The following is a 15,455-nucleotide window of genomic DNA, read 5'->3' on the forward strand; positions in this document are numbered from 1 at the left end:
GCTTTTATTACATCACTATGTAGCATCCAGTACATGTAACTCCATATCATCATCACCATTTATTTATATAGCACCACTAATTCCGCAGCGCTGTACAGAGAACTCACTCACATCAGTCCCTGCCCCATTGGGGCTTACAGTCTACATTCCCTAACACACACACACACTCACACACTAGGGTCAATGTTGATAGCAGCCAATTAACCTATCAGTATGTTTTTGGAGTGTGTGAGGAAACCCACACACGGGGAGAGTATACAAACTCCACACAGATAAGGCCATGGACAGGAATTGAACTCATGATCCCAGTGCTATAAGGCAGAAGTGCTAACCACTGAGCCACCGTGCTGCTCCATATAAAATGATATGTAACACCCTGTCAGTGTGTTCAGTATTGGGGTGCCTTGGTGGGTGAGGCATTTCCTCAGAGGGCCCCAGCTCATGCAGATTTTAATGCAATGTCCATTTAAGTTGTGGACACAGGTGTTGTAGCCTGGTGGCTCAGTCCAACATAAATACTAAGCTGTGCATCAGACCACCTCTATATTGCAATATGTATATACTCATATTTACACACCTGCTACACTCCAGCACAATACTAGTGTTGCATCAATAAATAAATATATACATCTCCTGTCTCCTCCTACACTGTCCTTAGATTAGTAGTACAGTAAGCAATACAGTTGCATTTGCAACAGTAGTCATATTACATACCAGGTTCTCCCAAGTATTTCCACATCCACTCATATATTCAGGCTCTCCCTGTTCCCGTGTTGCAGGCTCCTCCACACCACACTCAGTAAAGCTACACTCCTTACACTTGTTCATGTATGGAGGCAGCACGCTGGCACGGTGGTTAACATTGTTGCCCTGGTACCCTGGAATTGCTGTCTACATGAAGTTTGTGTGTACTTGCTATGTGCCTGTTTTCACCCTGTATGGTCCACTGTTTGTATTGTGTACAGCGCTGCGGAAATCTTGTGCCACCTTATAAATAAAGGATGATAATAATAATAATAGTTTTATCTGCAGAAAATCCATGTTCTTTAAAGGGCATTTCCAAGCCTTTTTACGCAATTTTTCAAATATTTAAAACATTTTGGAAAATGTTTTACCATTTGCAACATTTCATTTTCTGTTGTGTTTTTATCTGATGACACAGCAGCAGAATAAATATCATCTGCATTCATTTCCAGCACACACAGCAGACAAGGTAAGTAGTTATAGATGGATGACATTCCTTTAGCACTGAGAATGCTATAAGAGTATTTCTGTGAATATGAACATTCTGTAATATATCCTGTAATTAGTGTTCATTTCACCTAGGTTGTTTTTTTAAGGGCACTCCTTCTGCATCATATACTTTGTAGGTAAAGTATACACAAGTATACTTTATAGTCAATCACAGAGACTGCCAATTACATACAATATAAAGATGTGCTATTGTACAGTTGGTCATGCATACAAAGTCAGAACAGATACTGATAATTACACTGAGAATGCAGGGCAAGAAAAGGGTCATTGTGCACTTTACACTACATACAAAATAATGGCATGCAAATAAGGATTACTTAGGGAGAAAATGTTGTCAAATGTGGTATGATGATGATAGATTTTGCAGGCCAAACTTGTTGATGAATATTATAGTACAGAAATTCTTTTTAACATTATATTATTATTATTATCATTTATTTATATAGCGCCACTAATTCCGCAGCGCTGTACAGAGAACTCACATCAGTCCCTGCCCCATTGGGGCTTACAGTCTAAATTCCCTAATATACACACACAGACAGAGACAGACAGAGACACAGACTAGGGCCAATTATGTTAGCAGGCAATAAACCTACTAGTATGTTTTTGGAGTGTGGGAGGAAACCGGAGCACCCGGTGGAAACCCACGCAAACACGGGGAGAACATACAAACTCCTCACAGATAAGGCCATGGTCCGGAATTGAACTCATAACCCCAGTGCTGTAAAGCAGAAGTGCTAACCACTTTGTTATCAATCTTCATGTTATGCATGTCCATGTGTCTCACTTGTGAATTTGTGTAAATGAACAGGAGACTGGCAAGTTCCATGTTTGTTTCTTTATATTGAAAGTGTTATTTACGTACATGTTTACACTTGCATTCATTATTGTAGAAATGAAAGAAAGGATGTCTCTTTAAACCTTTAGTGTCAAATAAATGAAATGACTGTTATCCATCTTGATGTCATTTCAACTGGAGGACCTTGAGACATTGGTGTCGAATGCTCCAGACAAATGTTTATAGCATAAGATGTTCTTGTTTACTTTCTAATACATAAAAAGTGTCCTGTTATTGGGCTATAAAGTTTAGTATGTACTACTTCAAAGCATATCAACTGCTGCTTATTGTGACTGAGGGGAAGCCAGCGTAAAGACATAATGACTGTGTTTGACAGCTCCAAAATAAATATTTTTATTTTGTTATATTTTTATATTATGTTTGTTTTTTATAATAAAAGGATCTTTCTGATCATTTAGGAAATTGACTTCTCCAAAGTGCAGAAACACATAACACTAGCAGGTTCACAGTACACAGGTTCCAAGTGGGACTGACCTGGGCAAATTTTTAAAAAAATGGAAGTGTGGTCCATCTGCAGCCAAAACGTTCTCAACAAATCAGATCACTTTCCTCATCGCACCAGTCCAATGCAATACTAGGAGCTCCATGACGTAGGCAGCCCCTGGCTGAAGCCACTTACTAGCATAATCTGACAGACACTGTGATAAGGCAGGAGACCTATAATCTACAGAGAATACTCCTGTCCTGAAGTGCTGATAATAAGTCTCTGGTGTTTCCAGTCTGTGCCTGGGGGAATACTGTGTAGAGCTATTTTATGTAGAGAATATCCTGCAGATGCAAAGCCAGATATCAGGAGCCAGGAGACAATTCCAAGCAGAACCAGGGACAAGCAGACTATAAGATGCAAAGCCAGGCATCAGGAACTAGGAAAAAAAACAAATGCAGAGTCAGAAACTACAGAAGCAAACAGAACACAGATTCAGGAACCAGGAGACTAGCGTATAACGCTATCACTGGCAATGAGCCAGTGAGAGCTTATAAAGTGTAGCCCTCCAATCAGCACTCAGAGGGAAACACACCTGAACTGCATATTATGTCTGAGTAACAAGCAAAATGCAAAGCAGATGAAAACAGCTGTACCCTCTGCAACACACATACACACATTACATTAATAAATACCTCCACACACACATTACATCACAATACCGCAACACACGTTACATCAATCCCCCAAAACATATATATATGCACATATTGCATCAATAAATATCCACACATACACACTACATCCACAAATACCTCACACACGCCTCACACTAATAAATACCCCACACCCAGTACATCTATAAATACCCCACACACATTACAGAAATAACCTACATTACAGCATTTAATAAACATCACTCGTCCACATTATGGTAATATCCCCCAAATACATTATAGCAATACCTACCACCAGCACTCCATATTTTAACAATAACGCCTATTCCTCCAAATCACAGAAGAACACCACCATTGCAGCACTACACCACCCCACCCACATTACATTAATACCCCCCCACACACACACATATATAAACTCACTTACCTAATCACTGAGCTGGCTGCCTCCTCATACTGTGCTCTGCACCTCCTGCTCAGAGAAAATCGCTGCAAATTCACATGGAGGAATTGTGGCTTGGGATTTTGGGGCTTGTTCACACACGTGTGCTAGTAAACACACATGAAAGTAAAGCTTGGTGTAGAGATGCATTTATAGCATGTTTTCCATGCACTTTCAATGCATCACACTTTAAAAAATACAACCTCTTGTACTGCTAGCACACTTCAGCGCATGAGAAATAGGACAATGGGTTCTAACATTTTAAACAAAATGTTAATATTCTAGGCAGCCGTTGTGGGACTGCACTATTTATTGACTCTTATTTGTCTTATTTTTATTTCTCTTTTCATATGTTTGTTAAGTTGCGAATGGCACAAAAAAGTTATTTCTGTGAACGAGCCCTGACCGAGAAAGACAGGCGACAGATGTCAGTGAAATCTATACAGCGACTCACACATCAGAAATGCACAAATATCACTCACTTGGAACAGAATAAACAATATCCCTATTATCATATATTCTATAGACATCTGGGCTGATGCAGAGTTTCCACTGTGCTTCAACTCCATCCTGTCAATTACACAAGAAATACACACTAATGTGGCATTTCTGTGACAAAGAAAAAGGGACGAGGTTTATTCCTAGGCATTAATTGCATTAAAGCAATCAAGTCTAAAATTGCGTTTTTTTTCTCCATATTTTGCCTGTTATATATAGCAAACAACCATATTGATTTAGATAACTACTTAAGAAAACTTTATTTGTCCTGGCAAAAAAAAAGACAATATTAATAGAGAAGATGTCCTTAACACTGAGACAAGACAATCACATCACATTCTGGATCATGCAGTCCTCATTTTCCACATTTGTACGTGGAGTATTCCTTCCATGAAGACTGACCGGTATTTTCAATTGAAATTAAGCCTGTCCCCGACAAATACATATATATTCTTTTGGTTTTCATTATAACCTGCTTTGGTCTTCTTAACTCTCATTATTTTGTAATGTATTTCTACACAAAACCAGTGAGATGGATCTCTTTTTGGTATAATGGGCTCTCTTTGGTACAATGGGGCACAAGACCTCTTTAATGCTAACACTAAAATACAGTTCTTGCACAGAACAACTAATTGCTTTAGTAAACTCATACGAGTGTGTAAGACGCTGCAATTCAATAGTTTTCGTGGCATTTTTACCTTGGACCCTGCAGCAAAAAACCATGATCATTCCAATATGCCGTGATTCACCGCAAGTCAAGTAACTGAGGCCCCTCTTCCTCCCACTTCACTAGGAAATGAGCAGGACAGGGGATGGGGACCTGCTCTTCTGAGAGTTCAGGACAACTACCCGAAATTCAGGAGTCACCTGAACATTCCTGAAAAATAGACTAAACTTAACTCACAAACCCCATCACTGTGATGGCAAACTCTCTTCCGGGCTAGAATCATAAAGGAGGACTAAAGAGATACTGTACAACAGGCCTGTTTAACCTGCGGCCCTCCAGATGTTGTGAAACTACAAGTCCCAGCATTCCCTTCCAGCTATCAACTGGTTGTCTACCAGCAAAGCATGCTGGGGCTTGTAGTTTCACAACACCTAGAGGGCCGCAGGTTGGACAGGCCTGCTGTACAACATTGATACTGTACAGCAGTAATTGAAGTCTCACAAACATTATTTTAAGCATGGCAAAATCTTGTCCATCCAGTTATTAAACCATCTGCTTCTTGCTGCATTATCTGTTCCCACACAAAATACAGGCTATGGCTAATTAGATTAAAAATGCTGTCGCTTGGCAAAGATTTAATTGCACAGTTAAGTTAATATAATGCCTCCGGTTAAGGAGTATCCTTAAAGAAATGTTTTCGGTGACTATAATAAGAAATTTTCCAAGTATGTTACAAAGTACTTTGTATGGTGTATATTTTCACATTAAAAGAGGCTTGTCATCCAGTTTTACACGGGTGTCACAGAAATGCATTTGTGCCCATGCACTAGTGTATGCCTATACAATAAATGCAATATATAAACAAAATGTGGTTTTGCAATGGAGTGGGGAATATAACTGCCAACGGGCCATCTGCAATTTCACAGAGTCACTGGTCCGGCATTTATTGTGCATTTATGAATTATTTTGAAAGGTTTTAGTTTAACACTGCAAAGGTGGTTTTCTCCAGCGGTCGAGTACCAGCGATAGATGCGCCTTCTGACAGATGCATCCGCGGATGCTTCCTCCGCTAATTGTACTGCAATTCTGTTAACGCGTACTTGACCTTTGCCACTGTCCCACTCTGCCTCTCCTGGTGTATGAGGATGCAAGTGACGGATACGGCAGGGACTGATGTGAATGAGTTCTCCGTACAGCGCTGCAGAATCAATGGCGCTATATAAAGAAATCGTGATGATGATGATACACACAAATCTTGATACGGAAGTTTGAGCCCTCATTTTTGGTACACATGCACAGCCCGAGGATGCTTATTTTACACAAGAAACTGAGTTGCATCCAATTTTAAATGAGGCTCATAATGCTTATAGTTGGGATGTGTGCAATGATGGTGATGTCATCATCATCATCATTTATTTATATAGCGCCTGCAAATTTCATAGCGCTTCACAATTGGGAAGAAACACAGTAACAAAAAAGTACTTGGTAATACAGACCTAGAGGTAAGAGGGCCCTGCTCACAAACTTACAATCTATGGCACAATGGGAGTTTGATACATAAGGTAAAGTGCTACATCATATTGCATATTGGTCCAGCTAGAATGCAAAGGTAAAAAGTAGTCAATGGGCTGTATGTTCAGTCACACAGCAGTGTTGGTCAGAGGGTTGTTGTCTTGGTCAGAGGGTTGGTGTTAACTGTGTAGAGGGTGGTAGCAGCAGTGCCGTAAGGAGGGTGGTGCAGGCGGTGCCGTCGCCCAGGGCGCAAGGCCAAGGGGGCGCAGCAGCCGCCCGCTACCTGTCTCCATACCTTCAGCCCTTGAGGTCCGCTTAAGGGCTGAAGAGAGAGAGAGAGAGAGACATTTACTTACAAGAGTTTGATGCTTCAGCCCTTAAGTCCCGCAGACAGGAAGTACTGCATTTGGAACGCAAGTTTGCGTTCCACATGCCGAACTTCCTGTCAGTGGAACGCACATGCGCTCCACTGCGGGACGGACTTAAGGGCTGAAGCACCAAACTCTTGTAAGAGTTTGGAGGGCACAGTTTTTACAGTTACATAACTAGAGCTCACGTTCCCGGGACAATCCCTGTTTTAGCCACTGCAGACCACTCATTCAAAATATGTATTTAAAATACAAATATAAATAGTCCTTTGGATCAGTTTGCATTTTATCTTTAATGTCTGATTAAGACAGAGGTTTCATCATCTCTTACTGGATACATCTCGTCTTCCAATAGGAACAGCTTTTTGTAATGATAATATTAAGAACACATCAGCCAATGGGAAGTAGAGTTGATATAAGTAGATATAAAGTGTGTCATTAATGCTTTGCCTTTTGCTGCCTCACAGCTGATGTTTAGATCCTTTTGTAGTCCTATTCATTATGTGTTTAGAAAGCCATGTAGTGACTCAGCTTTCCCATAGTTATCCATGGGTTTAGTTACCCCACAACTATACAAATTCTGGACAAATGGACAAAAACCGAATACTGTTGTTTTTTTTTTTTGCAGGAACAAAAAAAGAGCAAAAAAAATTACATGATTTATGTGTTTCTTTAGTATTTTTCATCAAATTTTAAATTTTTGGGGGGAAATCCAAAACCAAAAATAAAACACCAGCCTGGCTTTGCAAAACCAACACCAAAACATAAGGATGGTTTTAGCATCAATCCCAAAACACAGGTTGGTTCGCTCATGACTTTATTTTAAGAAATGTAAGTCAAATTGTATGACTAAATTGTAACGCTAAGGGTACATTAAAGGGTAAGCAAGGTGGTACAAATAGCCTAAACTGTACATTTTATCTGAGTCAACTTGTCAAACCAGGGAAGCAACGAGATAGTGGGAAAACATTAACTGCCTCCCAGGCACAAACTTGATAACTGGAAAAAAATCTATCCCAACCATTACGTAGGAACCTTTGGATATTTAATCCAACCTAAATCATTTACAGATAAGGAGGTTAAGAAAATAAAAGAAAAAGGGTAAGGACGAGAGTCAAGATTAGGAAATAATAAACATTCTCTAAGGTAAAACATAACATACAAATCCCTAGACATAAAAACAACAATTGTGTGATCAGAATTAATAATTGATCAGTTCACTAGGAACGAAATAGGTCAGTGATATTGAACATACAAGTACAGATGTAGAAAGCGTTACATGGACACAAAGCGTGTCACAATTTTCTGTCATTGTATCGTTCACGTGTTACCATGTCGCACTGTGTTACAATAACATAACGTCCTCTAATCCCTAATACTGCCCACTTGTGACACTCTTACCACCCTTCGTTAAAGTCACTGATAAGCTTCAAGTACTTGCTGCTCCTTGACATCACTAATTTATTCAGTGAACTAAAAGATACGCTGGGAAAGATAAAAAATGCTTAAAATACATGACCTCATCACAGTGGATATTAATGCATGAATATAGCGGAGGACATAAATTCCTATATAATACTTTTTTATCTTTGTATCAGTTAATTGACCATTTATTTGATTTCTAGTTGGTGACTTATTTGTTCTACTACAGATTATAAAGTATACTATATTATCAGGCCTCAATTGGCCCGGGGCTTCCTTCTTTATTGTGATCTACAGACATGAGGTGTAAAATATATTCACATAAATGGGAAAACAATCCTAATAAATAACAATTTAACATAGCACACAATAATAAGGAATTTACCTAAAAATGTATTTACTGCTCTATATTCCAGTTTACTGTATATACTTTTTTCTGAAGAGCACTTCTACAGTATGCATGTCAAATTATTTGTAATGTCATTGTCCATTAGCTAAAGGAAGTTTAATTATTTACTTCTACTCTGCATGTCTGAAGCTATTCAACATTAAGATCTGCTCCTCTCCAGATCTCTCCCTTTGTTAGGTTCTGAAGACAATGCTTGCACTCAATACACAGGAGCCATAAGAACATATATAAGAACTGAAATGTATTTAAGTCTGCACATACTGCATAGTAAAATACGTTTTAAACTGAAAGTGTCATACAGTCTACACATTCCGGTTGCTAGACCATTTTACAAATTACAGTCGCCAATACTCTAAGAAGATGTTATAACAAATTATTGAGAGTTTCTTTAGTTAGGTGGTTGTAGAAAAATGTTTTAATCACTGCCAGCTCTCCTTTGCTTTTAGGCTTTGCCACCTTCTGAATATGGTTTATCATTAATGCCCAGACAAATTGAGCTGAGTTAGAATTGGGCGACCTATAATTTAAATTTGAAAAAAAAATAATGTTATTTGTTATAACTAGACAAGCATATTAAGTCTGTTATACTACCTTATAGTGTAATAGGTGCAGGGGATTCCTGACTAAAATTTGCATGCAGTTTGAGCAGACCCTGGTCACTGGCCAGGCATTGCCCTAGGCCACACCGTTCCGCAAGAAGGATGATCCATTGATGGGTAACAACAAGGAGTTTTTGGCCGTGTTGAAAATTATTTTTGGGTCTCTGGGTCACACCACCAATGCCCCACCAAGTCACCCATTATGCCATAAACCAGACTAATGGAACGACAAGTAGCTTCTCATCTAATTTCAGAGAGGGTTGGTAAACTCTATGAAAGATGAGCTCACTTGCTGAGACCTTCACGTCTGCCTAGAGTGACTCATCACCATTTGCATTTGGCTTGACATTCGCATTTAGGAGCATCATCTCAAGTGGAAAGAGACGGTTACTCACCATCTTCCATAAGCTCAGCAGCCAACAATGACTCGTGCCATGCCAGCAGAAGGAGAGAATTCACTGTCAAGAGATGGGCAGCTGTCTGCATTGTAGGCTCTGAGGCCACTGGAATAAAGAATACCCAAATTGGAAAGATCTGAGACATCTGTTTTGCTCACCAGTGGGAAAGGCAAGTATGGCAAGCATTGAGCAATTATTCCTCAATATTCCTTTTTGCAAATTATGCTTCTATCACCTTCTCCTGGAAGGATTGTTACCTAGACACTGAGGAGAATGGAGTGGAGAATTTCATAGATTTGCCCATAAGATGGAAATACCCTTGGTTCTGAAGATAAGGCCAATGGTCATAGATGCTGAAAAATGGATGACCCATAGCAGCAACATCAGTAACCCACAAGAATATTCGACTGCTGATTTATATCCATTCCAGTCATTTGAAACTGATTTCATTCAGCATCATCCAAACCCCAAAGAGGCCAATTATGCTGCATTACTGTCTACATGTGTCTACATGCACTGTGATGGGTTGGAGATAAGAAAAGATACATGATTGGGACATGTCATTCCAGGCAACTTGCATACAACCAGCGAAAATGGCATAAGTATGTGCTATTACCCACAGAGAGGACACTAGAAGGGCTGCCTAAGGTGTACCTATGTTTTAGTAGAGTCTTTGACAAAAAGCAGCCAGAGACACTACCACCCCTGCAGGGAATGGGACGACCCAATTGACTTGCTACCTTACACCATTCAACCAAGGAACAGGAACTATCTGCTGTCTAAGCCTGAGATAAAGGCCCTGACCGCCTACATACAGAATAGCAAGGGTTCATCATGGAGTACAGGGGGTATATTTACTAAACTACTTGTTTGAAAAAGTGAAGATGTTGCCTATAACAACCAATCAGATTCTAGTTATCATTTAATTAGTACATTCTACAAAAGTACAGCTAGAATCTGATTGGTTACAATAGGTAACGTCTTCACTTCTTCAAACCTGCAATTTAGTAAATATACCCCCAGGTCTCCAGGCGATGCAGGTTTCTTTTGTGTGATGAAGAAAGATGCTTCCCTAAGATTTCTAAGATGCTTCCCTTCAGTGAGTGGAGGCGCCTTCTAGAAGGAGCCTGAATAACTTGAACAGGTTGAACTTTTGGCAGCACATTGGGTACTATTCCTAACCAGGTTTGATATAATATTAAAATACTGGCCTGGATCCAGCAATGTCAAGGCCAATGCACTCTCCCATCAATTCTCTCCTGAATGATCTTTTTTGGAAGACAAAACCATTATACTTACAGGCTTAATTCTGGGAATTTATATCTCTTTGGAGATCCTGGACAGGATCCAGGTTGAGAAGGCAGCCTAAGGCAAGAAATTAGATCCTCCTTTTTGCCAGCTGTAGGTCCAGCAATGCGGACACAACTCACGATTGGCATGGCATCCCAGCATCAGGAAAGCAATCTATTAGGTCCTCCAGGAATTCTGGTGGCCAACTGTACGGAAGGATGATGCCTTCTTTGTCCAATCCTGCACTACCTGTGCACACACCAAGGTGCTACTGATGCTGTCCTCCAGGCTCCTGATGGCCCTGCCCATTCCATAGAGGTAACAGACTCATTTCTTCATGGATTTCATAAGCAACTTCCCCAGATCCCAAAGTACACCACTGTTCTGGTGGTAGTGGATTGCTTCACAAAGCAAGTCCACTTCACAGCCTTAGAAAAACTGCATACACATCACAGGTCTTATGGCTGCATGGACATCCCTTGGACATGTGTGGCGTGCACAACATGACATGTGTGCCATCCCACATCTGCAGCCATCAAGAGAGGCAGACAGAAGAGCCTGCCTCTGCAGTGACAGATGGGAAAAAGTTAATGTGGGTGGTGTCATGGGCTATGAATCTAATGGTGGTGTGAGGGCAGGGGTTAGTCATTTAATAGTGGAGCTATTTTTTGGTGTTGCAGGCTTTTTCATTTGAAAATTAAATGTGAAGGCTATTAACTTATGTTAGGGCTGGTTGTAGGGGTGGGCACCTGATTATTAAACATAGATGCTATTAATTTAATGACAAGGCTGGTTGGGGGAGGTAGGACAAGTGTGTTCATGTATTGCTAGGCTGTCCATATTTCATGTTTTTATACTTTTCCAAACAGGATACCAACATTCCAGGATACAGACAAGCAACATTTGGACTTAAGCTACAAGCAGTAACAGGTAGTGAAAGCTGCAAAAACAGGTAGGAGAGGACAGGACAGTCTGCAAACTGTCCTAAATCTGCTGTGGTAGTCCCAATTTTGGGTGACTGTCCCGATCAGTAGGGACAGTCAGGAGGTATTTCCTTCTTCACACCACCCTGCTCATGAAGGGTATGTTGCACGCACCTATCAGTAGTGCATGCAGCACTGCCTGTGTATGGGAATGGCTAAAATGACAGACATACCCCTTGATTGCTATGCATCTTTGCTGTCAAAACCCCTCTCTAGAATTCCTGCTTTTGCCCCCTGAATATAGACAGGCAAAACACATGCTGTGCAGCAAACTATCAAAGGTGAAAATTAATTTTCAGCTACAGAATCGATTACTGCTGCCAGATTTATGACGCAATGTGATAGACGCGGTTAGAGGGTTATTTGAGTATAGAAGAAGAATAAGTATAATTGTGTGAACTATGTGGAGGGTTTGTAATTGGGTAGGTAAGTAAGTTAACAAGATGATTCGGAAAGTTGATATACTTGTCTAAAGGGATTTCAGTTCAAGGTTGGAGTGGATCAGTGACTGGGGAGTCCAGCCAAGGTTGACAAATTGAAAAATACAATGTATTCTTCCCAGTTCTTCAGTGTTATGGGATTAGTTGTTTCTAAAATATATCAAACACTTTTAATTTCAAATGTTTGCTCACTACTACATACATAGGTCTGTTGTAGGGAAGAGAAGGAAGGATATGAAAGCCCAGAATAGTATCTTCTGAAACTCATTTGATTGTCTTGACTCTCCCACAACTAAACAGTAATGTTAAAATATAATATATATATATATGCTTTATTTTTACAGATGGCAGAATCCAATATATAACAGTAACCAGGGGAGGTCTGGGCAGCTTCTCCTATTGTTTTAACAGCGGAAGACCAGCATTAAGATAGATAGCATGGTTTCTCTTCTACAATCAGTGTGATCATCAATGCCCAATCACAGTATATAGCACATTGTGTAACTATTTACTTGGTCTCACTGGCCTTTACCTGTGGTCACAAAGCAGAAGGATTCAAGAGAGCAAAATTCGTAATAATACCCATGATTATTTTACTTATGTATATGGATTTTAGCTATACGTTTAGTTATTGTGAACATATGAGGGGGTGCTGCTTACAGTACTATTGTCTGCCTTCTAACAGGCTTATCAACACACCACTGACGTTGACCAGAGACTCATCTTATTTTACTTTGGGGAATATGAGATATAAAATGTGTATTTACTATATGAGCTAAGACATAATGGACAAATTAAGTTTGAGTTAAAAGTAGATTGTATGCCTTTTGCCACTTACCCATTGGCATCACAATACTACATTTACTAGGTATTTTAACCCTGGTAAAAGCATATAAACAAGTATGGACAGGTGTGGAACTAGACATTTTGGGGCCCCATGGCAAAATTTGGTTTCTAGTTAGGGAAACCCAAGACACCCAGGGAGAAACTCCCATGCCACCCCTCCATTCCTCTCACTTACCTTACTGGGCCAGCTGTCCATCCACTCTTATTGTCTGCCACTCTGCTGCATACCACTCTGCACTTCCTGCTCAGATAGGAAGAGAGCATCAGAATTCCGTTCCCCTGTCAGCAGAATTCCAGTATGGAGCACAATGCTCAGAGGACAGGACAGGGAGAAGCAGGGCCCAGAGCAGCACAGGTAGCAGCTACACCTGGCCCATCAGCTGAGGGGCTATAATGGGCCTTTAGCAGTTGCTCTCCCTGCAATGCTGATTGGGTATGTGAATGAAACGTATTCATTAAAATGACCCCATACCCAATTACATTGTGTAGCCTTAACGGCAGGACAGTATTTTTTGGAAGGTGCCTGCTCTATGTTCTTATGTTCACTACAACTGAATGATTTTGGGATCAATGGAGTAACCCCATCCTCTGACCTGTCAACTGTGCTAGCCCTGAGCGATGTAAGATATAGATGACCACCCTCCCAAAATGATGGGTCAGAGAGCGTGCTTGACCGATTTAAACAAATATAACCCCTCTTCCAGTATATGTACTATTATGTTGTGCAATTCGTTTTAACTCTGTAACATATACACTTTGTGTACTTTAAATGCCTGGTTGTATGTGTATTTGCTGCTTAATTTATGATTGTAGTCATGTTCAGTTCTATACTGACATTGAGGGGTATTTATGAAGTTGTCCTGCATCACAATGGCAGTGTTAGTCATTAAGTAGCTTGCAGCCACTGTGGCTCAGTGTCAGGGGCTGTGCATCTGTTTGCATATCAAAGCTGCTGCATTCACAGAATGAGTAAATAATGCGCAAATGGGATTAACAGGCCCTGGCATAGGCACTCCTTAATAATATAGGCTTGGGGTAAAATGTATCTACAATGGTCCTGGAACAGTCAGACCTTGTTTTACACAAAGAAGTGTTTTTGCATTTCTTCCTACAATGAATGGTTCAAGAGCAAAGTGGTTCCTGGTTTCTCACATAGACGTGAAAATGATGGTAGGAGGAGAGGAAGGAAGCATTCCTGGAGATAGATGTATCAAGCTGCGAGATTCTGGCAGGTTTGAAAAGTGGACATGTTGCCTATGGCAACCAATCAGATTCTAGTTATCATTTAATAAGTACATTCTATAAAATGACAGCTAGAATCTAATTGGTTGCAATAGGTAACAGCTTCACTTCTTCAAACCTGCATGTAGGTTTCTTTTTTGTGACCAAGAAAGATGCTTCCCTAAGATGCTTCACTTCACTGAGTGGAGGCGCCTTCTAGAAGGAGCCAGAATCACTTGAAGAGGTTGAACTTTTGGCAGCACATTGGGTACTATTTCTAACCAGGTTTGATTTAATAATAACATACTGGCCTGGATCCAGCAATGTCAAGGCCAATGTACTCTCCCATCATTTCTCTCCTGATTGATCCTTCTTGGAAGACAAAGCCATTGTACTTCCAGGCTTGATTCTGGGAGTTGCTGGACAGGCTCCAGGTTGAGAAGGCAGCCTAAGGCAAGAAATTAGATCCTCCTTTCTGCCAGCTGGAGGTCCAGCAATGCGGACACAACTCACGATTGGCATGGCATTCCAGCATCAGGAAAGCAATAGATTAGGTTCTCCAGAAATTCTGGTGGCCAACTAGGAAGGATGTTGCCTTCTTTGTCCAATCCTACACTACCTGTGCACACACCAAGGTGCTACTGATGCTGTCCTCCAGGCTCCTGATGGCCCTGTCCATTCCATAGATGTAACAGACTCATTTCTTCATTGATTTCATAAGCAACTTCCCCAGATCCCAAAGTACACCACTGTTCTGGTGGTAGTGGATTGCTTCACAAAGCAAGTTCACTTCACAGCCTGAGAAAAACTGCATACACATCACAGGTCTTATGGCTGCATGGACTTCCCTTGGCCATCCCACATCTGCAGCCATCAAGAGAGGCAGACAGAAGAGCCTGCCTCTGCAGTGACAGATGGGAAAAACTTAATGTGGGTGGTGTCATGGGCTATAAATCTAATGGTGGTGTGAGGGCAGGGGTTAGTCATTTAATAGTGGAGCTATTTTTTGGTGTTGCAGGCTTTTTCATTTGAAAATTAAATGTGAAGGCTATTAACTTATGTTAGGGCTGGTTGTAGGGGTGGGCACCTGATTATTAAACATAGATGCTATTAATTTAATGACAAGGCTGGTTGGGGGGAGGTAGG

Source organism: Mixophyes fleayi, chromosome 6 (assembly GCF_038048845.1).
Source record: "Mixophyes fleayi isolate aMixFle1 chromosome 6, aMixFle1.hap1, whole genome shotgun sequence".
Taxonomy (NCBI): domain Eukaryota; kingdom Metazoa; phylum Chordata; class Amphibia; order Anura; family Limnodynastidae; genus Mixophyes; species Mixophyes fleayi.